The 20,321-nt window shown below is 53.4% G+C and overlaps 60 non-coding genes across 60 annotated transcripts; 30 read left to right on the top strand and 30 right to left on the bottom strand.

The window, feature by feature from the left end:
- Positions 1-263: 263 nt before the first annotated feature.
- TRNAE-UUC (transfer RNA glutamic acid (anticodon UUC)) lies at positions 264-335 on the bottom strand. The gene has a single exon. It is a non-coding gene; the product is annotated as a tRNA-Glu (tRNA).
- Positions 336-468: 133 nt separating this feature from the next.
- TRNAM-CAU (transfer RNA methionine (anticodon CAU)) lies at positions 469-541 on the top strand. Its single transcript has one exon. It is a non-coding gene; the product is annotated as a tRNA-Met (tRNA).
- Positions 542-936: 395 nt separating this feature from the next.
- On the bottom strand, positions 937-1,008 carry TRNAE-UUC (transfer RNA glutamic acid (anticodon UUC)). Its single transcript has one exon. It is a non-coding gene; the product is annotated as a tRNA-Glu (tRNA).
- Positions 1,009-1,141: 133 nt separating this feature from the next.
- TRNAM-CAU (transfer RNA methionine (anticodon CAU)) lies at positions 1,142-1,214 on the top strand. The gene has a single exon. It is a non-coding gene; the product is annotated as a tRNA-Met (tRNA).
- A 395-nt stretch (positions 1,215-1,609) lies between these two features.
- TRNAE-CUC (transfer RNA glutamic acid (anticodon CUC)) lies at positions 1,610-1,681 on the bottom strand. Its single transcript has one exon. It is a non-coding gene; the product is annotated as a tRNA-Glu (tRNA).
- Positions 1,682-1,814: 133 nt separating this feature from the next.
- On the top strand, positions 1,815-1,887 carry TRNAM-CAU (transfer RNA methionine (anticodon CAU)). The gene has a single exon. It is a non-coding gene; the product is annotated as a tRNA-Met (tRNA).
- A 395-nt stretch (positions 1,888-2,282) lies between these two features.
- Positions 2,283-2,354, bottom strand: TRNAE-UUC (transfer RNA glutamic acid (anticodon UUC)). The gene has a single exon. It is a non-coding gene; the product is annotated as a tRNA-Glu (tRNA).
- A 133-nt stretch (positions 2,355-2,487) lies between these two features.
- On the top strand, positions 2,488-2,560 carry TRNAM-CAU (transfer RNA methionine (anticodon CAU)). The gene has a single exon. It is a non-coding gene; the product is annotated as a tRNA-Met (tRNA).
- A 395-nt stretch (positions 2,561-2,955) lies between these two features.
- Positions 2,956-3,027, bottom strand: TRNAE-UUC (transfer RNA glutamic acid (anticodon UUC)). The gene has a single exon. It is a non-coding gene; the product is annotated as a tRNA-Glu (tRNA).
- A 133-nt stretch (positions 3,028-3,160) lies between these two features.
- On the top strand, positions 3,161-3,233 carry TRNAM-CAU (transfer RNA methionine (anticodon CAU)). Its single transcript has one exon. It is a non-coding gene; the product is annotated as a tRNA-Met (tRNA).
- A 395-nt stretch (positions 3,234-3,628) lies between these two features.
- TRNAE-UUC (transfer RNA glutamic acid (anticodon UUC)) lies at positions 3,629-3,700 on the bottom strand. Its single transcript has one exon. It is a non-coding gene; the product is annotated as a tRNA-Glu (tRNA).
- Positions 3,701-3,833: 133 nt separating this feature from the next.
- Positions 3,834-3,906, top strand: TRNAM-CAU (transfer RNA methionine (anticodon CAU)). The gene has a single exon. It is a non-coding gene; the product is annotated as a tRNA-Met (tRNA).
- A 395-nt stretch (positions 3,907-4,301) lies between these two features.
- On the bottom strand, positions 4,302-4,373 carry TRNAE-UUC (transfer RNA glutamic acid (anticodon UUC)). The gene has a single exon. It is a non-coding gene; the product is annotated as a tRNA-Glu (tRNA).
- A 133-nt stretch (positions 4,374-4,506) lies between these two features.
- Positions 4,507-4,579, top strand: TRNAM-CAU (transfer RNA methionine (anticodon CAU)). Its single transcript has one exon. It is a non-coding gene; the product is annotated as a tRNA-Met (tRNA).
- Positions 4,580-4,974: 395 nt separating this feature from the next.
- TRNAE-UUC (transfer RNA glutamic acid (anticodon UUC)) lies at positions 4,975-5,046 on the bottom strand. Its single transcript has one exon. It is a non-coding gene; the product is annotated as a tRNA-Glu (tRNA).
- A 133-nt stretch (positions 5,047-5,179) lies between these two features.
- Positions 5,180-5,251, top strand: TRNAM-CAU (transfer RNA methionine (anticodon CAU)). Its single transcript has one exon. It is a non-coding gene; the product is annotated as a tRNA-Met (tRNA).
- Positions 5,252-5,646: 395 nt separating this feature from the next.
- On the bottom strand, positions 5,647-5,718 carry TRNAE-UUC (transfer RNA glutamic acid (anticodon UUC)). Its single transcript has one exon. It is a non-coding gene; the product is annotated as a tRNA-Glu (tRNA).
- Positions 5,719-5,851: 133 nt separating this feature from the next.
- TRNAM-CAU (transfer RNA methionine (anticodon CAU)) lies at positions 5,852-5,924 on the top strand. The gene has a single exon. It is a non-coding gene; the product is annotated as a tRNA-Met (tRNA).
- Positions 5,925-6,319: 395 nt separating this feature from the next.
- TRNAE-UUC (transfer RNA glutamic acid (anticodon UUC)) lies at positions 6,320-6,391 on the bottom strand. Its single transcript has one exon. It is a non-coding gene; the product is annotated as a tRNA-Glu (tRNA).
- Positions 6,392-6,524: 133 nt separating this feature from the next.
- Positions 6,525-6,597, top strand: TRNAM-CAU (transfer RNA methionine (anticodon CAU)). The gene has a single exon. It is a non-coding gene; the product is annotated as a tRNA-Met (tRNA).
- A 395-nt stretch (positions 6,598-6,992) lies between these two features.
- Positions 6,993-7,064, bottom strand: TRNAE-UUC (transfer RNA glutamic acid (anticodon UUC)). The gene has a single exon. It is a non-coding gene; the product is annotated as a tRNA-Glu (tRNA).
- Positions 7,065-7,198: 134 nt separating this feature from the next.
- On the top strand, positions 7,199-7,271 carry TRNAM-CAU (transfer RNA methionine (anticodon CAU)). Its single transcript has one exon. It is a non-coding gene; the product is annotated as a tRNA-Met (tRNA).
- Positions 7,272-7,666: 395 nt separating this feature from the next.
- TRNAE-UUC (transfer RNA glutamic acid (anticodon UUC)) lies at positions 7,667-7,738 on the bottom strand. The gene has a single exon. It is a non-coding gene; the product is annotated as a tRNA-Glu (tRNA).
- A 133-nt stretch (positions 7,739-7,871) lies between these two features.
- Positions 7,872-7,944, top strand: TRNAM-CAU (transfer RNA methionine (anticodon CAU)). The gene has a single exon. It is a non-coding gene; the product is annotated as a tRNA-Met (tRNA).
- Positions 7,945-8,339: 395 nt separating this feature from the next.
- Positions 8,340-8,411, bottom strand: TRNAE-UUC (transfer RNA glutamic acid (anticodon UUC)). The gene has a single exon. It is a non-coding gene; the product is annotated as a tRNA-Glu (tRNA).
- Positions 8,412-8,544: 133 nt separating this feature from the next.
- Positions 8,545-8,617, top strand: TRNAM-CAU (transfer RNA methionine (anticodon CAU)). The gene has a single exon. It is a non-coding gene; the product is annotated as a tRNA-Met (tRNA).
- Positions 8,618-9,012: 395 nt separating this feature from the next.
- On the bottom strand, positions 9,013-9,084 carry TRNAE-UUC (transfer RNA glutamic acid (anticodon UUC)). Its single transcript has one exon. It is a non-coding gene; the product is annotated as a tRNA-Glu (tRNA).
- A 133-nt stretch (positions 9,085-9,217) lies between these two features.
- On the top strand, positions 9,218-9,290 carry TRNAM-CAU (transfer RNA methionine (anticodon CAU)). Its single transcript has one exon. It is a non-coding gene; the product is annotated as a tRNA-Met (tRNA).
- A 395-nt stretch (positions 9,291-9,685) lies between these two features.
- TRNAE-UUC (transfer RNA glutamic acid (anticodon UUC)) lies at positions 9,686-9,757 on the bottom strand. The gene has a single exon. It is a non-coding gene; the product is annotated as a tRNA-Glu (tRNA).
- Positions 9,758-9,891: 134 nt separating this feature from the next.
- TRNAM-CAU (transfer RNA methionine (anticodon CAU)) lies at positions 9,892-9,964 on the top strand. Its single transcript has one exon. It is a non-coding gene; the product is annotated as a tRNA-Met (tRNA).
- Positions 9,965-10,359: 395 nt separating this feature from the next.
- Positions 10,360-10,431, bottom strand: TRNAE-UUC (transfer RNA glutamic acid (anticodon UUC)). The gene has a single exon. It is a non-coding gene; the product is annotated as a tRNA-Glu (tRNA).
- A 133-nt stretch (positions 10,432-10,564) lies between these two features.
- On the top strand, positions 10,565-10,637 carry TRNAM-CAU (transfer RNA methionine (anticodon CAU)). The gene has a single exon. It is a non-coding gene; the product is annotated as a tRNA-Met (tRNA).
- Positions 10,638-11,032: 395 nt separating this feature from the next.
- On the bottom strand, positions 11,033-11,104 carry TRNAE-UUC (transfer RNA glutamic acid (anticodon UUC)). Its single transcript has one exon. It is a non-coding gene; the product is annotated as a tRNA-Glu (tRNA).
- A 133-nt stretch (positions 11,105-11,237) lies between these two features.
- On the top strand, positions 11,238-11,310 carry TRNAM-CAU (transfer RNA methionine (anticodon CAU)). The gene has a single exon. It is a non-coding gene; the product is annotated as a tRNA-Met (tRNA).
- A 395-nt stretch (positions 11,311-11,705) lies between these two features.
- TRNAE-UUC (transfer RNA glutamic acid (anticodon UUC)) lies at positions 11,706-11,777 on the bottom strand. Its single transcript has one exon. It is a non-coding gene; the product is annotated as a tRNA-Glu (tRNA).
- A 133-nt stretch (positions 11,778-11,910) lies between these two features.
- On the top strand, positions 11,911-11,983 carry TRNAM-CAU (transfer RNA methionine (anticodon CAU)). Its single transcript has one exon. It is a non-coding gene; the product is annotated as a tRNA-Met (tRNA).
- A 395-nt stretch (positions 11,984-12,378) lies between these two features.
- On the bottom strand, positions 12,379-12,450 carry TRNAE-UUC (transfer RNA glutamic acid (anticodon UUC)). Its single transcript has one exon. It is a non-coding gene; the product is annotated as a tRNA-Glu (tRNA).
- Positions 12,451-12,583: 133 nt separating this feature from the next.
- On the top strand, positions 12,584-12,656 carry TRNAM-CAU (transfer RNA methionine (anticodon CAU)). The gene has a single exon. It is a non-coding gene; the product is annotated as a tRNA-Met (tRNA).
- Positions 12,657-13,051: 395 nt separating this feature from the next.
- TRNAE-UUC (transfer RNA glutamic acid (anticodon UUC)) lies at positions 13,052-13,123 on the bottom strand. Its single transcript has one exon. It is a non-coding gene; the product is annotated as a tRNA-Glu (tRNA).
- Positions 13,124-13,256: 133 nt separating this feature from the next.
- On the top strand, positions 13,257-13,329 carry TRNAM-CAU (transfer RNA methionine (anticodon CAU)). The gene has a single exon. It is a non-coding gene; the product is annotated as a tRNA-Met (tRNA).
- Positions 13,330-13,724: 395 nt separating this feature from the next.
- TRNAE-UUC (transfer RNA glutamic acid (anticodon UUC)) lies at positions 13,725-13,796 on the bottom strand. Its single transcript has one exon. It is a non-coding gene; the product is annotated as a tRNA-Glu (tRNA).
- Positions 13,797-13,929: 133 nt separating this feature from the next.
- TRNAM-CAU (transfer RNA methionine (anticodon CAU)) lies at positions 13,930-14,002 on the top strand. The gene has a single exon. It is a non-coding gene; the product is annotated as a tRNA-Met (tRNA).
- Positions 14,003-14,397: 395 nt separating this feature from the next.
- TRNAE-UUC (transfer RNA glutamic acid (anticodon UUC)) lies at positions 14,398-14,469 on the bottom strand. The gene has a single exon. It is a non-coding gene; the product is annotated as a tRNA-Glu (tRNA).
- A 133-nt stretch (positions 14,470-14,602) lies between these two features.
- TRNAM-CAU (transfer RNA methionine (anticodon CAU)) lies at positions 14,603-14,675 on the top strand. Its single transcript has one exon. It is a non-coding gene; the product is annotated as a tRNA-Met (tRNA).
- Positions 14,676-15,070: 395 nt separating this feature from the next.
- Positions 15,071-15,142, bottom strand: TRNAE-UUC (transfer RNA glutamic acid (anticodon UUC)). Its single transcript has one exon. It is a non-coding gene; the product is annotated as a tRNA-Glu (tRNA).
- A 134-nt stretch (positions 15,143-15,276) lies between these two features.
- Positions 15,277-15,349, top strand: TRNAM-CAU (transfer RNA methionine (anticodon CAU)). Its single transcript has one exon. It is a non-coding gene; the product is annotated as a tRNA-Met (tRNA).
- A 395-nt stretch (positions 15,350-15,744) lies between these two features.
- On the bottom strand, positions 15,745-15,816 carry TRNAE-UUC (transfer RNA glutamic acid (anticodon UUC)). Its single transcript has one exon. It is a non-coding gene; the product is annotated as a tRNA-Glu (tRNA).
- A 133-nt stretch (positions 15,817-15,949) lies between these two features.
- Positions 15,950-16,022, top strand: TRNAM-CAU (transfer RNA methionine (anticodon CAU)). Its single transcript has one exon. It is a non-coding gene; the product is annotated as a tRNA-Met (tRNA).
- Positions 16,023-16,417: 395 nt separating this feature from the next.
- TRNAE-UUC (transfer RNA glutamic acid (anticodon UUC)) lies at positions 16,418-16,489 on the bottom strand. The gene has a single exon. It is a non-coding gene; the product is annotated as a tRNA-Glu (tRNA).
- A 133-nt stretch (positions 16,490-16,622) lies between these two features.
- Positions 16,623-16,695, top strand: TRNAM-CAU (transfer RNA methionine (anticodon CAU)). The gene has a single exon. It is a non-coding gene; the product is annotated as a tRNA-Met (tRNA).
- A 395-nt stretch (positions 16,696-17,090) lies between these two features.
- TRNAE-UUC (transfer RNA glutamic acid (anticodon UUC)) lies at positions 17,091-17,162 on the bottom strand. The gene has a single exon. It is a non-coding gene; the product is annotated as a tRNA-Glu (tRNA).
- A 133-nt stretch (positions 17,163-17,295) lies between these two features.
- On the top strand, positions 17,296-17,368 carry TRNAM-CAU (transfer RNA methionine (anticodon CAU)). The gene has a single exon. It is a non-coding gene; the product is annotated as a tRNA-Met (tRNA).
- Positions 17,369-17,763: 395 nt separating this feature from the next.
- Positions 17,764-17,835, bottom strand: TRNAE-UUC (transfer RNA glutamic acid (anticodon UUC)). The gene has a single exon. It is a non-coding gene; the product is annotated as a tRNA-Glu (tRNA).
- A 133-nt stretch (positions 17,836-17,968) lies between these two features.
- Positions 17,969-18,041, top strand: TRNAM-CAU (transfer RNA methionine (anticodon CAU)). The gene has a single exon. It is a non-coding gene; the product is annotated as a tRNA-Met (tRNA).
- A 395-nt stretch (positions 18,042-18,436) lies between these two features.
- Positions 18,437-18,508, bottom strand: TRNAE-UUC (transfer RNA glutamic acid (anticodon UUC)). The gene has a single exon. It is a non-coding gene; the product is annotated as a tRNA-Glu (tRNA).
- Positions 18,509-18,641: 133 nt separating this feature from the next.
- Positions 18,642-18,714, top strand: TRNAM-CAU (transfer RNA methionine (anticodon CAU)). Its single transcript has one exon. It is a non-coding gene; the product is annotated as a tRNA-Met (tRNA).
- Positions 18,715-19,109: 395 nt separating this feature from the next.
- Positions 19,110-19,181, bottom strand: TRNAE-UUC (transfer RNA glutamic acid (anticodon UUC)). Its single transcript has one exon. It is a non-coding gene; the product is annotated as a tRNA-Glu (tRNA).
- A 133-nt stretch (positions 19,182-19,314) lies between these two features.
- Positions 19,315-19,387, top strand: TRNAM-CAU (transfer RNA methionine (anticodon CAU)). The gene has a single exon. It is a non-coding gene; the product is annotated as a tRNA-Met (tRNA).
- A 395-nt stretch (positions 19,388-19,782) lies between these two features.
- Positions 19,783-19,854, bottom strand: TRNAE-UUC (transfer RNA glutamic acid (anticodon UUC)). Its single transcript has one exon. It is a non-coding gene; the product is annotated as a tRNA-Glu (tRNA).
- A 133-nt stretch (positions 19,855-19,987) lies between these two features.
- Positions 19,988-20,060, top strand: TRNAM-CAU (transfer RNA methionine (anticodon CAU)). The gene has a single exon. It is a non-coding gene; the product is annotated as a tRNA-Met (tRNA).
- The last annotated feature ends 261 nt before the right edge of the window (positions 20,061-20,321 follow it).

The following is a 20,321-nucleotide window of genomic DNA, read 5'->3' as shown; positions in this document are numbered from 1 at the left end:
TATCAGCAGCAGAGTTGCAAAAGGGGCTTGGAGCAACTGAAAATCTTACTTTGGACATTGCCTTTCTTGTCACCCGCCGAGAACTTTTGTAGATGGGGCGAAGAGAAAACAGCCAGTATTACAGAGGGAGGACCTTTTTCTGGCCAACAGCCGTTCTTCCCCTGCACTAATAGGCCCCCAAGGAGAAGGCTTTTGTTGGGCTCCGGTACGCTCACCTGGGAAGCTTGATTCTGATGAGCGCACCTTAGCCAAAAGGCAGGATGTTCCCATACCAGGAGTCGAACCCGGGCCGCCTGGGTGAAAACCAGGAATCCTGACCGCTAGACCATATGGGAGGCATTCAGTAAGAGCTGAATGCATCTGGGGGAAAAAGGAGCTCGAGAGCCAGAGGGGGGCATCAGCTCTGTCTAGACAGCAAACCATGAGCCAACTTACCTGGCGCGTGTGCGGCACAGTGGCAAAAGCACTGCCTCGTTAGTGCAGTAGGTAGCGCGTCAGTCTCATAATCTGAAGGTCGTGAGTTCAATCCTCACACGGGGCACTGTCCTAATGCTTGGACAGCCTTTTGGTTAGGGCAAGTCCACCCTATAAGCGTACAAGCCTATCGCGGAGACTTTTGATCACTTTCCCACCCACTGAGATACCACTGAGAGTAGAGTCTGGACATTAGCGCTATCAGCAGCAGAGTTGCAAAAGGGGCTTGGAGCAACTGAAAATCTGACTTTGGACATTGCCTTTCTTGTCACCCGCCGAGAACTTTTGTAGATGGGGCGAAGAGAAAACAGCCAGTATTACAGAGGGAGGACCTTTTTCTGGCCAACAGCCGTTCTTCCCCTGCACTAATAGGCCCCCAAGGAGAAGGCTTTTGTTGGGCTCCGGTACGCTCACCTGGGAAGCTTGATTCTGATGAGCGCACCTTAGCCAAAAGGCAGGATGTTCCCATACCGGGAGTCGAACCCAGGCCGCCTCGGTGAAAACCAGGAATCCTGACCGCTAGACCATATGGGAGGCGTTCGGTAAGAGCTGAATGCATCTGGGGGAAAAAGGAGCTCGAGAGCCAGAGGGGGGCATCAGCTCTGTCTAGACAGCAAACCATGAGCCAACTTACCTGGCGCGTGTGCGGCACAGTGGCAAAAGCACTGCCTCGTTAGCGCAGTAGGTAGCGCGTCAGTCTCATAATCTGAAGGTCGTGAGTTCAATCCTCACACGGGGCACTGTCCTCATGCTTGGACAGCCTTTTGGTTAGGGCAAGTCCACCCTATAAGCGTACAAGCCTATCGCGGAGACTTTTGATCACTTTCCCACCCACTGAGATACCACTGAGAGTAGAGTCTGGACATCAGCGCTATCAGCAGCAGAGTTGCAAAAGGGGCTTGGAGCAACTGAAAATCTGACTTTGGACATTGCCTTTCTTGTCACCCGCCGAGAACTTTTGTAGATGGGGCGAAGAGAAAACAGCCAGTATTACAGAGGGAGGACCTTTTTCTGGCCAACAGCCGTTCTTCCCCTGCACTAATAGGCCCCCAAGGAGAAGGCTTTTGTTGGGCTCCGGAACGCTCACCTGGGAAGCTTGATTCTGATGAGCGCACCTTAGCCAAAAGGCAGGACGTTCCCATACCGGGAGTCGAACCCGGGCCGCCTGAGTGAGAACCAGGAATCCTGACCGCTAGACCATATGGGAGGCGTTCGGTAAGAGCTGAATGCATCTGGGGGAAAAAGGAGCTCGAGAGCCAGAGGGGGGCATCAGCTCTGTCTAGACAGCAAACCATGAGCCAACTTACCTGGCGCGTGTGCGGCACAGTGGCAAAAGCACTGCCTCGTTAGCGCAGTAGGTAGCGCGTCAGTCTCATAATCTGAAGGTCGTGAGTTCAGTCCTCACATGGGGCACTGTCCTCATGCTTGGACAGCCTTTTGGTTAGGGCAAGTCCACCCTATAAGCGTACAAGCCTATCGCGGAGACTTTTGATCACTTTCCCACCCACTGAGATACCACTGAGAGTAGAGTCTGGACATCAGCGCTATCAGCAGCAGAGTTGCAAAAGGGGCTTGGAGCAACTGAAAATCTGACTTTGGACATTGCCTTTCTTGTCACCCGCCGAGAACTTTTGTAGATGGGGCGAAGAGAAAACAGCCAGTATTACAGAGGGAGGACCTTTTTCTGGCCAACAGCCGTTCTTCCCCTGCACTAATAGGCCCCCAAGGAGAAGGCTTTTGTTGGGCTCCGGTACGCTCACCTGGGAAGCTTGATTCTGATGAGCGCACCTTAGCCAAAAGGCAGGACGTTCCCATACCGGGAGTCGAACCCGGGCCGCCTGGGTGAAAACCAGGAATCCTGACCGCTAGACCATATGGGAGGCGTTCGGTAAGAGCTGAATGCATCTAGGGGAAAAAGGAGCTCGAGAGCCAGAGGGGGGCATCAGCTCTGTCTAGACAGCAAACCATGAGCCAACTTACCTGGCGCGTGTGCGGCACAGTGGCAAAAGCACTGCCTCGTTAGCGCAGTAGGTAGCGCGTCAGTCTCATAATCTGAAGGTCGTGAGTTCAATCCTCACACGGGGCACTGTCCTCATGCTTGGACAGCCTTTTGGTTAGGGCAAGTCCACCCTATAAGCGTACAAGCCTATCGCGGAGACTTTTGATCACTTTCCCACCCACTGAGATACCACTGAGAGTAGAGTCTGGACATCAGCGCTATCAGCAGCAGAGTTGCAAAAGGGGCTTGGAGCAACTGAAAATCTGACTTTGGACATTGCCTTTCTTGTCACCCGCCGAGAACTTTTGTAGATGGGGCGAAGAGAAAACAGCCAGTATTACAGAGGGAGGACCTTTTTCTGGCCAACAGCCGTTCTTCCCCTGCACTAATAGGCCCCCAAGGAGAAGGCTTTTGTTGGGCTCCGGTATGCTCACCTGGGAAGCTTGATTCTGATGAGCGCACCTTAGCCAAAAGGCAGGGCATTCCCATACCGGGAGTCGAACCCGGGCCGCCTGGGTGAAAACCAGGAATCCTGACCGCTAGACCATATGGGAGGCGTTCGGTAAGAGCTGAATGCATCTGGGGGAAAAAGGAGCTCGAGAGCCAGAGGGGGGCATCAGCTCTGTCTAGACAGCAAACCATGAGCCAACTTACCTGGCGCGTGTGCAGCACAGTGGCAAAAGCACTGTCTCGTTAGCGCAGTAGGTAGCGCGTCAGTCTCATAATCTGAAGGTCGTGAGTTCAATCCTCACATGGGGCACTGTCCTCATGCTTGGACAGCCTTTTGGTTAGGGCAAGTCCACCCTATAAGCGTACAAGCCTATCGCGGAGACTTTTGATCACTTTCCCACCCACTGAGATACCACTGAGAGTAGAGTCTGGACATCAGCGCTATCAGCAGCAGAGTTGCAAAAGGGGCTTGGAGCAACTGAAAATCTGACTTTGGACATTGCCTTTCTTGTCACCCGCCGAGAACTTTTGTAGATGGGGCGAAGAGAAAACAGCCAGTATTACAGAGGGAGGACCTTTTTCTGGCCAACAGCCGTTCTTCCCCTGCACTAATAGGCCCCCAAGGAGAAGGCTTTTGTTGGGCTCCGGTACGCTCACCTGGGAAGCTTGATTCTGATGAGCGCACCTTAGCCAAAAGGCAGGATGTTCCCATACCGGGAGTCGAACCCGGGCCGCCTGGGTGAAAACCAGGAATCCTGACCGCTAGACCATATGGGAGGCATTCAGTAAGAGCTGAATGCATCTGGGGGAAAAAGGAGCTCGAGAGCCAGAGGGGGGCATCAGCTCTGTCTAGACAGCAAACCATGAGCCAACTTACCTGGCGCGTGTGCGGCACAGTGGCAAAAGCACTGCCTCGTTAGTGCAGTAGGTAGCGCGTCAGTCTCATAATCTGAAGGTCGTGAGTTCAATCCTCACACGGGGCACTGTCCTCATGCTTGGACAACCTTTTGGTTAGGGCAAGTCCACCCTATAAGCGTACAAGCCTATCGCGGAGACTTTTGATCACTTTCCCACCCACTGAGATACCACTGAGAGTAGAGTCTGGACATTAGCGCTATCAGCAGCAGAGTTGCAAAAGGGGCTTGGAGCAACTGAAAATCTGACTTTGGACATTGCCTTTCTTGTCACCCGCCGAGAACTTTTGTAGATGGGGCGAAGAGAAAACAGCCAGTATTACAGAGGGAGGACCTTTTTCTGGCCAACAGCCGTTCTTCCCCTGCACTAATAGGCCCCCAAGGAGAAGGCTTTTGTTGGGCTCCGGTACGCTCACCTGGGAAGCTTGATTCTGATGAGCGCACCTTAGCCAAAAGGCAGGATGTTCCCATACCGGGAGTCGAACCCAGGCCGCCTCGGTGAAAACCAGGAATCCTGACCGCTAGACCATATGGGAGGCGTTCGGTAAGAGCTGAATGCATCTGGGGGAAAAAGGAGCTCGAGAGCCAGAGGGGGGCATCAGCTCTGTCTAGACAGCAAACCATGAGCCAACTTACCTGGCGCGTGTGCGGCACAGTGGCAAAAGCACTGCCTCGTTAGCGCAGTAGGTAGCGCGTCAGTCTCATAATCTGAAGGTCGTGAGTTCAATCCTCACACGGGGCACTGTCCTCATGCTTGGACAGCCTTTTGGTTAGGGCAAGTCCACCCTATAAGCGTACAAGCCTATCGCGGAGACTTTTGATCACTTTCCCACCCACTGAGATACCACTGAGAGTAGAGTCTGGACATCAGCGCTATCAGCAGCAGAGTTGCAAAAGGGGCTTGGAGCAACTGAAAATCTGACTTTGGACATTGCCTTTCTTGTCACCCGCCGAGAACTTTTGTAGATGGGGCGAAGAGAAAACAGCCAGTATTACAGAGGGAGGACCTTTTTCTGGCCAACAGCCGTTCTTCCCCTGCACTAATAGGCCCCCAAGGAGAAGGCTTTTGTTGGGCTCCGGTACGCTCACCTGGGAAGCTTGATTCTGATGAGCGCACCTTAGCCAAAAGGCAGGACGTTCCCATACCGGGAGTCGAACCCAGGCCGCCTGGGTGAAAACCAGGAATCCTGACCGCTAGACCATATGGGAGGCGTTCGGTAAGAGCTGAATGCATCTGGGGGAAAAAGGAGCTCGAGAGCCAGAGGGGGGCATCAGCTCTGTCTAGACAGCAAACCATGAGCCAACTTACCTGGCGCGTGTGCAGCACAGTGGCAAAAGCACTGCCTCGTTAGCGCAGTAGGTAGCGCGTCAGTCTCATAATCTGAAGGTCTGAGTTCAATCCTCACACAGGGCACTGTCCTCATGCTTGGACAGCCTTTTGGTTAGGGCAAGTCCACCCTATAAGCGTACAAGCCTATCGCGGAGACTTTTGATCACTTTCCCACCCACTGAGATACCACTGAGAGTAGAGTCTGGACATCAGCGCTATCAGCAGCAGAGTTGCAAAAGGGGCTTGGAGCAACTGAAAATCTGACTTTGGACATTGCCTTTCTTGTCACCCGCTGAGAACTTTTGTAGATGGGGCGAAGAGAAAACAGCCAGTATTACAGAGGGAGGACCTTTTTCTGGCCAACAGCCGTTCTTCCCCTGCACTAATAGGCCCCCAAGGAGAAGGCTTTTGTTGGGCTCCGGTACGCTCACCTGGGAAGCTTGATTCTGATGAGCGCACCTTAGCCAAAAGGCAGGACGTTCCCATACCGGGAGTCGAACCCGGGCCGCCTGGGTGAAAACCAGGAACTCTGACCGCTAGACCATATGGGAGGCATTCAGTAAGAGCTGAATGCATCTGGGGGAAAAAGGAGCTCGAGAGCCAGAGGGGGGCATCAGCTCTGTCTAGACAGCAAACCATGAGCCAACTTACCTGGCGCGTGTGCGGCACAGTGGCAAAAGCACTGCCTCGTTAGCGCAGTAGGTAGCACGTCAGTCTCATAATCTGAAGGTCGTGAGTTCAATCCTCACACGGGGCACTGTCCTCATGCTTGGACAGCCTTTTGGTTAGGGCAAGTCCACCCTATAAGCGTACAAGCCTATCGCGGAGACTTTTGATCACTTTTCCACCCACTGAGATACCACTGAGAGTAGAGTCTGGACATCAGCGCTATCAGCAGCAGAGTTGCAAAAGGGGCTTGGAGCAACTGAAAATCTGACTTTGGACATTGCCTTTCTTGTCACCCGCCGAGAACTTTTGTAGATGGGGCGAAGAGAAAACAGCCAGTATTACAGAGGGAGGACCTTTTTCTGGCCAACAGCCGTTCTTCCCCTGCACTAATAGGCCCCCAAGGAGAAGGCTTTTGTTGGGCTCCGGTACGCTCACCTGGGAAGCTTGATTCTGATGAGCGCACCTTAGCCAAAAGGCAGGACGTTCCCATACCGGGAGTCGAACCCGGGGCGCCTGGGTGAAAACCAGGAATCCTGACCGCTAGACCATATGGGAGGCGTTCGGTAAGAGCTGAATGCATCTGGGGGAAAAAGGAGCTCGAGAGCCAGAGGGGGGCATCAGCTCTGTCTAGACAGCAAACCATGAGCCAACTTACCTGGCGCGTGTGCGGCACAGTGGCAAAAGCACTGCCTCGTTAGCGCAGTAGGTAGCGCGTCAGTCTCATAATCTGAAGGTCGTGAGTTCAATCCTCACACGGGGCACTGTCCTCATGCTTAGACAGCCTTTTGGTTAGGGCAAGTCCACCCTATAAGCGTACAAGCCTATCGTGGAGACTTTTGATCACTTTCCCACCCACTGAGATACCACTGAGAGTAGAGTCTGGACATCAGCGCTATCAGCAGCAGAGTTGCAAAAGGGGCTTGGAGCAACTGAAAATCTGACTTTGGACATTGCCTTTCTTGTCACCCGCCGAGAACTTTTGTAGATGGGGCGAAGAGAAAACAGCCAGTATTACAGAGGGAGGACCTTTTTCTGGCCAACAGCCGTTCTTCCCCTGCACTAATAGGCCCCCAAGGAGAAGGCTTTTGTTGGGCTCCGATACGCTCACCTGGGAAGCTTGATTCTGATGAGCGCACCTTAGCCAAAAGGCAGGACGTTCCCATACCAGGAGTCGAACCCGGGCCGCCTGAGTGAAAACCAGGAATCCTGACCGCTAGACCATATGGGAGGCGTTCAGTAAGAGCTGAATGCATCTGGGGGAAAAAGGAGCTCGAGAGCCAGAGGGGGGGCATCAGCTCTGTCTAGACAGCAAACCATGAGCCAACTTACCTGGCGCGTGTGCGGCACAGTGGCAAAAGCAATGCCTCGTTAGCGCAGTAGGTAGCGCGTCAGTCTCATAATCTGAAGGTCGTGAGTTCAATCCTCACACGGTGCACTGTCCTCATGCTTGGACAGCCTTTTGGTTAGGGCAAGTCCACCCTATAAGCGTACAAGCCTATCGCGGAGACTTTTGATCACTTTCCCACCCACTGAGATACCACTGAGAGTAGAGTCTGGACATCAGCGCTATCAGCAGCAGAGTTGCAAAAGGGGCTTGGAGCAACTGAAAATCTGACTTTGGACATTGCCTTTCTTGTCACCCGCCGAGAACTTTTGTAGATGGGGCGAAGAGAAAACAGCCAGTATTACAGAGGGAGGACCTTTTTCTGGCCAACAGCCGTTCTTCCCCTGCACTAATAGGCCCCCAAGGAGAAGGCTTTTGTTGGGCTCCGGTACGCTCACCTGGGAAGCTTGATTCTGATGAGCGCACCTTAGCCAAAAGGCAGGACGTTCCCATACCGGGAGTCGAACCCGGGCCGCCTGGGTGAAAACCAGGAATCCTGACCGCTAGACCATATGGGAGGCGTTCAGTAAGAGCTGAATGCATCTGGGGGAAAAAGGAGCTCGAGAGCCAGAGGGGGGCATCAGCTCTGTCTAGACAGCAAACCATGAGCCAACTTACCTGGCGCGTGTGCGGCACAGTGGCAAAAGCACTGCCTTGTTAGCGCAGTAGGTAGCACGTCAGTCTCATAATCTGAAGGTCGTGAGTTCAATCCTCACACGGGGCACTGTCCTCATGCTTGGACAGCCTTTTGGTTAGGGCAAGTCCACCCTATAAGCGTACAAGCCTATCGCGGAGACTTTTGATCACTTTTCCACCCACTGAGATACCACTGAGAGTAGAGTCTGGACATCAGCGCTATCAGCAGCAGAGTTGCAAAAGGGGCTTGGAGCAACTGAAAATCTGACTTTGGACATTGCCTTTCTTGTCACCCGCCGAGAACTTTTGTAGATGGGGCGAAGAGAAAACAGCCAGTATTACAGAGGGAGGACCTTTTTCTGGCCAACAGCCGTTCTTCCCCTGCACTAATAGGCCCCCAAGGAGAAGGCTTTTGTTGGGCTCCGGTACGCTCACCTGGGAAGCTTGATTCTGATGAGCGCACCTTAGCCAAAAGGCAGGACGTTCCCATACCGGGAGTCGAACCCGGGCCGCCTGGGTGAAAACCAGGAATCCTGACCGCTAGACCATATAGGAGGCGTTTGGTAAGAGCTGAATGCATCTGGGGGAAAAAGGAGCTCGAGAGCCAGAGGGGGGCATCAGCTCTGTCTAGACAGCAAACCATGAGCCAACTTACCTGGCGCGTGTGCGGCACAGTGGCAAAAGCACTGCCTCGTTAGCGCAGTAGGTAGCGCGTCAGTCTCATAATCTGAAGGTCGTGAGTTCAATCCTCACACGGGGCACTGTCCTCATGCTTAGACAGCCTTTTGGTTAGGGCAAGTCCACCCTATAAGCGTACAAGCCTATCGTGGAGACTTTTGATCACTTTCCCACCCACTGAGATACCACTGAGAGTAGAGTCTGGACATCAGCGCTATCAGCAGCAGAGTTGCAAAAGGGGCTTGGAGCAACTGAAAATCTGACTTTGGACATTGCCTTTCTTGTCACCCGCCGAGAACTTTTGTAGATGGGGCGAAGAGAAAACAGCCAGTATTACAGAGGGAGGACCTTTTTCTGGCCAACAGCCGTTCTTCCCCTGCACTAATAGGCCCCCAAGGAGAAGGCTTTTGTTGGGCTCCGATACGCTCACCTGGGAAGCTTGATTCTGATGAGCGCACCTTAGCCAAAAGGCAGGACGTTCCCATACCGGGAGTCGAACCCGGGGCGCCTGGGTGAAAACCAGGAATCCTGACCGCTAGACCATATGGGAGGCGTTCGGTAAGAGCTGAATGCATCTGGGGGAAAAAGGAGCTCGAGAGCCAGAGGGGGGCATCAGCTCTGTCTAGACAGCAAACCATGAGCCAACTTACCTGGCGCATGTGCGGCACAGTGGCAAAAGCACTGCCTCGTTAGCGCAGTAGGTAGCGCGTCAGTCTCATAATCTGAAGGTCGTGAGTTCAATCCTCACACGGGGCACTGTCTTCATGCTTGGACAGCCTTTTGGTTAGGGCAAGTCCACCCTATAAGCGTACAAGCCTATCGCGGAGACTTTTGATCACTTTCCCACCCACTGAGATACCACTGAGAGTAGAGTCTGGACATCAGCGCTATCAGCAGCAGAGTTGCAAAAGGGGCTTGGAGCAACTGAAAATCTGACTTTGGACATTGCCTTTCTTGTCACCCGCCGAGAACTTTTGTAGATGGGGCGAAGAGAAAACAGCCAGTATTACAGAGGGAGGACCTTTTTCTGGCCAACAGCCGTTCTTCCCCTGCACTAATAGGCCCCCAAGGAGAAGGCTTTTGTTGGGCTCCGGTACGCTCACCTGGGAAGCTTGATTCTGATGAGCGCACCTTAGCCAAAAGGCAGGATGTTCCCATACCAGGAGTCGAACCCGGGCCGCCTGGGTGAAAACCAGGAATCCTGACCGCTAGACCATATGGGAGGCGTTCAGTAAGAGCTGAATGCATCTGGGGGAAAAAGGAGCTCGAGAAGCAGAGGGGGGGCATCAGCTCTGTCTAGACAGCAAACCATGAGCCAACTTACCTGGCGCGTGTGCGGCACAGTGGCAAAAGCACTGCCTCGTTAGCGCAGTAGGTAGCGCGTCAGTCTCATAATCTGAAGGTCGTGAGTTCAATCCTCACACGGTGCACTGTCCTCATGCTTGGACAGCCTTTTGGTTAGGGCAAGTCCACCCTATATGCGTACAAGCCTATCGCGGAGACTTTTGATCACTTTCCCACTCACTGAGATACCACTGAGAGTAGAGTCTGGACATCAGCGCTATCAGCAGCAGAATTGCAAAAGGGGCTTGGAGCAACTGAAAATCTGACTTTGGACATTGCCTTTCTTGTCACCCGCCGAGAACTTTTGTAGATGGGGCGAAGAGAAAACAGCCAGTATTACAGAGGGAGGACCTTTTTCTGGACAACAGCCGTTCTTCCCCTGCACTAATAGGCCCCCAAGGAGAAGGCTTTTGTTGGGCTCCGGTACGCTCACCTGGGAAGCTTGATTCTGATGAGCGCACCTTAGCCAATAGGCAGGACGTTCCCATACCGGGAGTCGAACCCGGGCCGCCTGGGTGAAAACCAGGAATCCTGACCGCTAGACCATATGGGAGGCGTTCAGTACAAGCTGAATGCATCTGGGGGAAAAAGGAGCTCGAGAGCCAGAGGGGAGCATCAGCTCTGTCTAGACAGCAAACCATGAGCCAACTTACCTGGCGCGTGTGCGGCACAGTGGCAAAAGCACTGCCTTGTTAGCGCAGTAGGTAGCACGTCAGTCTCATAATCTGAAGGTCGTGAGTTCAATCCTCACACGGTGCACTGTCCTCATGCTTGGACAGCCTTTTGGTTAGGGCAAGTCCACCCTATAAGCGTACAAGCCTATCGCGGAGACTTTTGATCACTTTTCCACCCACTGAGATACCACTGAGAGTAGAGTCTGGACATCAGCGCTATCAGCAGCAGAGTTGCAAAAGGGGCTTGGAGCAACTGAAAATCTGACTTTGGACATTGCCTTTCTTGTCACCCGCCGAGAACTTTTGTAGATGGGGCGAAGAGAAAACAGCCAGTATTACAGAGGGAGGACCTTTTTCTGGCCAACAGCCGTTCTTCCCCTGCACTAATAGGCCCCCAAGGAGAAGGCTTTTGTTGGGCTCCGGTACGCTCACCTGGGAAGCTTGATTCTGATGAGCGCACCTTAGCCAAAAGGCAGGATGTTCCCATACCGGGAGTCGAACCCGGGCCGCCTGGGTGAAAACCTGGAATCCTGACCGCTAGACCATATGGGAGGCGTTCAGTAAGAGCTGAATGCATCTGGGGGAAAAAGGAGCTCGAGAGCCAGAGGGGGGCATCAGCTCTGTCTAGACAGCAAACCATGAGCCAACTTACCTGGCGCGTGTGCGGCACAGTGGCAAAAGCACTGCCTTGTTAGCGCAGTAGGTAGCGCGTCAGTCTCATAATCTGAAGGTCGTGAGTTCAATCCTCACACGGGGCACTGTCCTCATGCTTGGACAGCCTTTTGGTTAGGGCAAGTCCACCCTATAAGCGTACAAGCCTATCGCGGAGACTTTTGATCACTTTCCCACCCACTGAGATACCACTGAGAGTAGAGTCTGGACATCAGCGCTATCAGCAGCAGAGTTGCAAAAGGGGCTTGGAGCAACTGAAAATCTGACTTTGGACATTGCCTTTCTTGTCACCCGCCGAGAACTTTTGTAGATGGGGCGAAGAGAAAACAGCCAGTATTACAGAGGGAGGACCTTTTTCTGGCCAACAGCCGTTCTTCCCCTGCACTAATAGGCCCCCAAGGAGAAGGCTTTTGTTGGGCTCCGGTACGCTCACCTGGGAAGCTTGATTCTGATGAGCGCACCTTAGCCAAAAGGCAGGACGTTCCCATACCGGGAGTCGAACCCAGGCCGCCTGGGTGAAAACCAGGAATCCTGACCGCTAGACCATATGGGAGGCGTTCAATAAGAGCTGAATGCATCTGGGGGAAAAAGGAGCTCGAGAGCCAGAGGGGGGCATCAGCTCTGTCTAGACAGCAAACCATGAGCCAACTTACCTGGCGCGTGTGCGGCACAGTGGCAAAAGCACTGCCTCGTTAGCGCAGTAGGTAGCGCGTCAGTCTCATAATCTGAAGGTCGTGAGTTCAATCCTCACACGGGGCACTGTCCTCATGCTTGGACAGCCTTTTGGTTAGGGCAAGTCCACCCTATAAGCGTACAAGCCTATCGCGGAGACTTTTGATCACTTTCCCACCCACTGAGATACCACTGAGAGTAGAGTCTGGACATCAGCGCTATCAGCAGCAGAGTTGCAAAAGGGGCTTGGAGCAACTGAAAATCTGACTTTGGACATTGCCTTTCTTGTCACCCGCCGAGAACTTTTGTAGATGGGGCGAAGAGAAAACAGCCAGTATTACAGAGGGAGGACCTTTTTCTGGCCAACAGCCGTTCTTCCCCTGCACTAATAGGCCCCCAAGGAGAAGGCTTTTGTTGGGCTCCGGTACGCTCACCTGGGAAGCTTGATTCTGATGAGCGCACCTTAGCCAATAGGCAGGACGTTCCCATACCGGGAGTCGAACCCGGGCCGCCTGGGTGAAAACCAGGAATCCTGACCGCTAGACCATACGGGAGGCGTTCAGTAAGAGCTGAATGCATCTGGGGGAAAAAGGAGCTCGAGAGCCAGAGGGGGGCATCAGCTCTGTCTAGACAGCAAACCATGAGCCAACTTACCTGGCGCGTGTGCGGCACAGTGGCAAAAGCACTGCCTCGTTAGCGCAGTAGGTAGCGCATCAGTCTCATAATCTGAAGGTCGTGAGTTCAATCCTCACACGGGGCACTGTCCTCATGCTTGGACAGCCTTTTGGTTAGGGCAAGTCCACCCTATAAGCGTACAAGCCTATCGCGGAGACTTTTGATCACTTTCCCACCCACTGAGATACCACTGAGAGTAGAGTCTGGACATCAGCGCTATCAGCAGCAGAGTTGCAAAAGGGGCTTGGAGCAACTGAAAATCTGACTTTGGACATTGCCTTTCTTGTCACCCGCCAAGAACTTTTGTAGATGGGGCGAAGAGAAAACAGCCAGTATTACAGAGGGAGGACCTTTTTCTGGCCAACAGCCGTTCTTCCCCTGCACTAATAGGCCCCCAAGGAGAAGGCTTTTGTTGGGCTCCGGTACGCTCACCTGGGAAGCTTGATTCTGATGAGCGCACCTTAGCCAAAAGGCAGGACGTTCCCATACCGGGAGTCGAACCCGGGCCGCCTGGGTGAAAACCAGGAATCCTGACCGCTAGACCATATGGGAGGCGTTCGGTAAGAGCTGAATGCATCTGGGGGAAAAAGGAGCTCGAGAGCCAGAGGGGGGCATCAGCTCTGTCTAGACAGCAAACCATGAGCCAACTTACCTGGCGCGTGTGCGGCACAGTGGCAAAAGCACTGCCTCGTTAGCGCAGTAGGTAGCGCGTCAGTCTCATAATCTGAAGGTCGTGAGTTCAATCCTCACACGGGGCACTGTCCTCATGCTTGGACAGCCTTTTGGTTAGGGCAAGTCCACCCTATAAGCGTACAAGCCTATCGCGGAGACTTTTGATCACTTTCCCACCCACTGAGATACCACTGAGAGTAGAGTCTGGACATCAGCGCTATCAGCAGCAGAGTTGCAAAAGGGGCTTGGAGCAACTGAAAATCTGACTTTGGACATTGCCTTTCTTGTCACCCGCCGAGAACTTTTGTAGATGGGGCGAAGAGAAAACAGCCAGTATTACAGAGGGAGGACCTTTTTCTGGCCAACAGCCGTTCTTCCCCTGCACTAATAGGCCCCCAAGGAGAAGGCTTTTGTTGGGCTCCGGTACGCTCACCTGGGAAGCTTGATTCTGATGAGCGCACCTTAGCCAAAAGGCAGAACGTTCCCATACCGGGAGTCGAACCCGGGCCGCCTGGGTGAAAACCAGGAATCCTGACCGCTAGACCATATGGGAGGCATTCAGTAAGAGCTGAATGCATCTGGGGGAAAAAGGAGCTCGAGAGCCAGAGGGGGGCATCAGCTCTGTCTAGACAGCAAACCATGAGCCAACTTACCTGGCGCGTGTGCGGCACAGTGGCAAAAGCACTGCCTCGTTAGCGCAGTAGGTAGCACGTCAGTCTCATAATCTGAAGGTCGTGAGTTCAATCCTCACACGGGGCACTGTCCTCATGCTTGGACAGCCTTTTGGTTAGGGCAAGTCCACCCTATAAGCGTACAAGCCTATCGCGGAGACTTTTGATCACTTTTCCACCCACTGAGATACCACTGAGAGTAGAGTCTGGACATCAGCGCTATCAGCAGCAGAGTTGCAAAAGGGGCTTGGAGCAACTGAAAATCTGACTTTGGACATTGCCTTTCTTGTCACCCGCCGAGAACTTTTGTAGATGGGGCGAAGAGAAAACAGCCAGTATTACAGAGGGAGGACCTTTTTCTGGCCAACAGCCGTTCTTCCCCTGCACTAATAGGCCCCCAAGGAGAAGGCTTTTGTTGGGCTCCGGTACGCTCACCTGGGAAGCTTGATTCTGATGAGCGCACCTTAGCCAAAAGGCAGGACGTTCCCATACCGGGAGTCGAACCCGGGCCGCCTGGGTGAAAACCAGGAATCCTGACCGCTAGACCATATGGGAGGCGTTCGGTAAGAGCTGAATGCATCTGGGGGAAAAAGGAGCTCGAGAGCCAGAGGGGGGCATCAGCTCTGTCTAGACAGCAAACCATGAGCCAACTTACCTGGCGCGTGTGCGGCACAGTGGCAAAAGCACTGCCTCGTTAGCGCAGTAGGTAGCGCGTCAGTCTCATAATCTGAAGGTCGTGAGTTCAATCCTCACACGGGGCACTGTCCTCATGCTTGGACAGCCTTTTGGTTAGGGCAAGTCCACCCTATAAGCGTACAAGCCTATCGCGGAGACTTTTGATCACTTTCCCACCCACTGAGATACCACTGAGAGTAGAGTCTGGACATCAGCGCTATCAGCAGCAGAGTTGCAAAAGGGGCTTGGAGCAACTGAAAATCTGACTTTGGACATTGCCTTTCTTGTCACCCGCCGAGAACTTTTGTAGATGGGGCGAAGAGAAAACAGCCAGTATTACAGAGGGAGGACCTTTTTCTGGCCAACAGCCGTTCTTCCCCTGCACTAATAGGCCCCCAAGGAGAAGGCTTTTGTTGGGCTCCGGTACGCTCACCTGGGAAGCTTGATTCTGATGAGCGCACCTTAGCCAAAAGGCAGGATGTTCCCATACCAGGAGTCGAACCCGGGCCGCCTGGGTGAAAACCAGGAATCCTGACCGCTAGACCATATGGGAGGCGTTCAATAAGAGCTGAATGCATCTGGGGGAAAAAGGAGCTCGAGAGCCAGAGGGGGGGCATCAGCTCTGTCTAGACAGCAAACCATGAGCCAACTTACCTGGCGCGTGTGCGGCACAGTGGCAAAAGCACTGCCTCGTTAGCGCAGTAGGTAGCGCGTCAGTCTCATAATCTGAAGGTCGTGAGTTCAATCCTCACACGGGGCACTGTCCTCATGCTTGGACAGCCTTTTGGTTAGGGCAAGTCCACCCTATAAGCGTACAAGCCTATCGCGGAGACTTTTGATCACTTTCCCACCCACTGAGATACCACTGAGAGTAGAGTCTGGACATCAGCGCTATCAGCAGCAGAGTTGCAAAAGGGGCTTGGAGCAACTGAAAATCTGACTTTGGACATTGCCTTTCTTGTCACCCGCCGAGAACTTTTGTAGATGGGGCGAAGAGAAAACAGCCAATATTACATAGGGAGGACCTTTTTCTGGCCAACAGCCGTTCTTCCCCTGCACTAATAGGCCCCCAAGGAGAAGGCTTTTGTTGGGCTCCGGTACGCTCACCTGGGAAGCTTGATTCTGATGAGCGCACCTTAGCCAAAAGGCAGGACGTTCCCATACCAGGAGTCGAACCCAGGCCGCCTGGGTGAAAACCAGGAATCCTGACCGCTAGACCATATGGGAGGCGTTTGGTAAGAGTTGAATGCATCTGGGGGAAAAAGGAGCTCGAGAGCCAGAGGGGGGCATCAGCTCTGTCTAGACAGCAAACCATGAGCCAACTTACCTGGCGCGTGTGCGGCACAGTGGCAAAAGCACTGCCTCGTTAGCGCAGTAGGTAGCGCGTCAGTCTCATAATCTGAAGGTCATGAGTTCAATCCTCACACGGGGCACTGTCCTCATGCTTGGACAGCCTTTTGGTTAGGGCAAGTCCACCCTATAAGCGTACAAGCCTATCGCGGAGACTTTTGATCACTTTCCCACCCACTGAGATACCACTGAGAGTAGAGTCTGGACATCAGCGCTATCAGCAGCAGAGTTGCAAAAGGGGCTTGGAGCAACTGAAAATCTGACTTTGGACATTGCCTTTCTTGTCACCCGCCGAGAACTTTTGTAGATGGGGCGAAGAGAAAACAGCCAGTATTACAGAGGGAGGACCTTTTTCTGGCCAACAGCCGTTCTTCCCCTGCACTAATAGGCCCCCAAGGAGAAGGCTTTTGTTGGGCTCCGGTACGCTCACCTGGGAAGCTTGATTCTGATGAGCGCACCTTAGCCAAAAGGCAGGACGTTCCCATACCGGGAGTCGAACCCGGGCCGCCTGGGTGAAAACCAGGAATCCTGACCGCTAGACCATATGGGAGGCGTTCGGTAAGAGCTGAATGCATCTGGGGGAAAAAGGAGCTCGAGAGCCAGAGGGGGGCATCAGCTCTGTCTAGACAGCAAACCATGAGCCAACTTACCTGGCGCGTGTGCGGCACTGTGGCAAAAGCACTGCCTCGTTAGCGCAGTAGGTAGCGCGTCAGTCTCATAATCTGGAGGTCGTGAGTTCAATCCTCACACGGGGCACTGTCCTCATGCTTGGACAGCCTTTTGGTTAGGGCAAGTCCACCCTATAAGCGTACAAGCCTATCGCGGAGACTTTTGATCACTTTCCCACCCACTGAGATACCACTGAGAGTAGAGTCTGGACATCAGCGCTATCAGCAGCAGAGTTGCAAAAGGGGCTTGGAGCAACTGAAAATCTGACTTTGGACATTGCCTTTCTTGTCACCCGCCGAGAACTTTTGTAGATGGGGCGAAGAGAAAACAGCCAGTATTACAGAGGGAGGACCTTTTTCTGGCCAACAGCCGTTCTTCCCCTGCACTAATAGGCCCCCAAGGAGAAGGCTTTTGTTGGGCTCCGGTACGCTCACCTGGGAAGCTTGATTCTGATGAGCGCACCTTAGCCAAAAGGCAGGACATTCCCATACCGGGAGTCGAACCCAGGCCGCCTGGGTGAAAACCAGGAATCCTGACCGCTAGACCATATGGGAGGCGTTCGGTAAGAGCTGAATGCATCTGGGGGAAAAAGGAGCTCGAGAGCCAGAGGGGGGCATCAGCTCTGTCTAGACAGCAAACCATGAGCCAACTTACCTGGCGCGTGTGCGGCACTGTGGCAAAAGCACTGCCTCGTTAGCGCAGTAGGTAGCGCGGCAGTCTCATAATCTGAAGGTCGTGAGTTCAATCCTCACACGGGGCACTGTCCTCATGCTTGGACAGCCTTTTGGTTAGGGCAAGTCCACCCTATAAGCGTACAAGCCTATCGCGGAGACTTTTGATCACTTTCCCACCCACTGAGATACCACTGAGAGTAGAGTCTGGACATCAGCGCTATCAGCAGCAGAGTTGCAAAAGGGGCTTGGAGCAACTGAAAATCTGACTTTGGACATTGCCTTTCTTGTCACCCGCCGAGAACTTTTGTAGATGGGGCGAAGAGAAAACAGCCAGTATTACAGAGGGAGGACCTTTTTCTGGCCAACAGCCGTTCTTCCCCTGCACTAATAGGCCCCCAAGGAGAAGGCTTTTGTTGGGCTCCGGTACGCTCACCTGGGAATCTTGATTCTGATGAGCGCACCTTAGCCAAAAGGCAGGACGTTCCCATACCGGGAGTCGAACCCGGGCCGCCTGGGTGAAAACCAGGAATCCTGACCGCTAGACCATACGGGAGGCGTTCAGTAAGAGCTGAATGCATCTGGGGGAAAAAGGAGCTCGAGAGCCAGAGGGGGGCATCAGCTCTGTCTAGACAGCAAACCATGAGCCAACTTACCTGGCGCGTGTGCGGCACAGTGGCAAAAGCACTGCCTCGTTAGCGCAGTAGGTAGCGCATCAGTCTCATAATCTGAAGGTCGTGAGTTCAATCCTCACACGGGGCACTGTCCTCATGCTTGGACAGCCTTTTGGTTAGGGCAAGTCCACCCTATAAGCGTACAAGCCTATCGCGGAGACTTTTGATCACTTTCCCACCCACTGAGATACCACTGAGAGTAGAGTCTGGACATCAGCGCTATCAGCAGCAGAGTTGCAAAAGGGGCTTGGAGCAACTGAAAATCTGACTTTGGACATTGCCTTTCTTGTCACCCGCCGAGAACTTTTGTAGATGGGGCGAAGGGAAAACAGCCAGTATTACAGAGGGAGGACCTTTTTCTGGCCAACAGCCGTTCTTCCCCTGCACTAATAGGCCCCCAAGGAGAAGGCTTTTGTTGGGCTCCGGTACGCTCACCTGGGAAGCTTGATTCTGATGAGCGCACCTTAGCCAAAAGGCAGGACGTTCCCATACCGGGAGTCGAACCCGGGACGCCTGGGTGAAAACCAGGAATCCTGACCGCTAGACCATACGGGAGGCGTTCAGTAAGAGCTGAATGCATCTGGGGGAAAAAGGAGCTCGAGAGCCAGAGGGGGGCATCAGCTCTGTCTAGACAGCAAACCATGAGCCAACTTACCTGGCGCGTGTGCGGCACAGTGGCAAAAGCACTGCCTCGTTAGCGCAGTAGGTAGCGCATCAGTCTCATAATCTGAAGGTCGTGAGTTCAATCCTCACACGGGGCACTGTCCTCATGCTTGGACAGCCTTTTGGTTAGGGCAAGTCCACCCTATAAGCGTACAAGCCTATCGCGGAGACTTTTGATCACTTTCCCACCCACTGAGATACCACTGAGAGTAGAGTCTGGACATCAGCGCTATCAGCAGCAGAGTTGCAAAAGGGGCTTGGAGCAACTGAAAATCTGACTTTGGACATTGCCTTTCTTGTCACCCGCCGAGAACTTTTGTAGATGGGGCGAAGAGAAAACAGCCAGTATTACAGAGGGAGGACCTTTTTCTGGCCAACAGCCGTTCTTCCCCTGCACTAATAGGCCCCCAAGGAGAAGGCTTTTGTTGGGCTCCGGTACGCTCACCTGGGAAGCTTGATTCTGATGAGCGCACCTTAGCCAAAAGGCAGGACGTTCCCATACCGGGAGTCGAACCCGGGCCGCCTGGGTGAAAACCAGGAATCCTGACCGCTAGACCATACAGGAGGCGTTCAGTAAGAGCTGAATGCATCTGGGGGAAAAAGGAGCTCGAGAGCCAGAGGGGGGCATCAGCTCTGTCTAGACAGCAAACCATGAGCCAACTTACCTGGCGCGTGTGCGGCACAGTGGCAAAAGCACTGCCTCGTTAGCGCAGTAGGTAGCGCATCAGTCTCATAATCTGAAGGTCGTGAGTTCAATCCTCACACGGGGCACTGTCCTCATGCTTGGACAGCCTTTTGGTTAGGGCAAGTCCACCCTATAAGCGTACAAGCCTATCGCGGAGACTTTTGATCACTTTCCCACCCACTGAGATACCACTGAGAGTAGAGTCTGGACATCAGCGCTATCAGCAGCAGAGTTGCAAAAGGGGCTTGGAGCAACTGAAAATCTGACTTTGGACATTGCCTTTCTTGTCACCCGCCGAGAACTTTTGTAGATGGGGCGAAGAGAAAACAGCCAGTATTACAGAGGGAGGACCTTTTTCTGGCCAACAGCCGTTCTTCCCCTGCACTAATAGGCCCCCAAGGAGAAGGCTTTTGTTGGGCTCCGGTACGCTCACCTGGGAAGCTTGATTCTGATGAGCGCACCTTAGCCAAAAGGCAGGACGTTCCCATACCGGGAGTCGAACCCGGGCCGCCTGGGTGAAAACCAGGAATCCTGACCGCTAGACCATACGGGAGGCGTTCAGTAAGAGCTGAATGCATCTGGGGGAAAAAGGAGCTCGAGAGCCAGAGGGGGGCATCAGCTCTGTCTAGACAGCAAACCATGAGCCAACTTACCTGGCGCGTGTGCGGCACAGTGGCAAAAGCACTGCCTCGTTAGCGCAGTAGGTAGCGCGTCAGTCTCATAATCTGAAGGTCGTGAGTTCAATCCTCACACGGGGCACTGTCCTCATGCTTGGACAGCCTTTTGGTTAGGGCAAGTCCACCCTATAAGCGTACAAGCCTATCGCGGAGACTTTTGATCACTTTCCCACCCACTGAGATACCACTGAGAGTAGAGTCTGGACATCAGCGCTATCAGCAGCAGAGTTGCAAAAGGGGCTTGGAGCAACTGAAAATCTGACTTTGGACATTGCCTTTCTTGTCACCCGCCGAGAACTTTTGTAGATGGGGCGAAGAGAAAACAGCCAGTATTACAGAGGGA

This window comes from Hyperolius riggenbachi, chromosome 3, assembly GCF_040937935.1.
Source record: "Hyperolius riggenbachi isolate aHypRig1 chromosome 3, aHypRig1.pri, whole genome shotgun sequence".
Lineage (NCBI taxonomy): Eukaryota > Metazoa > Chordata > Amphibia > Anura > Hyperoliidae > Hyperolius > Hyperolius riggenbachi.
Note: the sequence above shows the minus strand (reverse complement) of the source record. Positions and strands in the feature narration are given on the sequence as shown.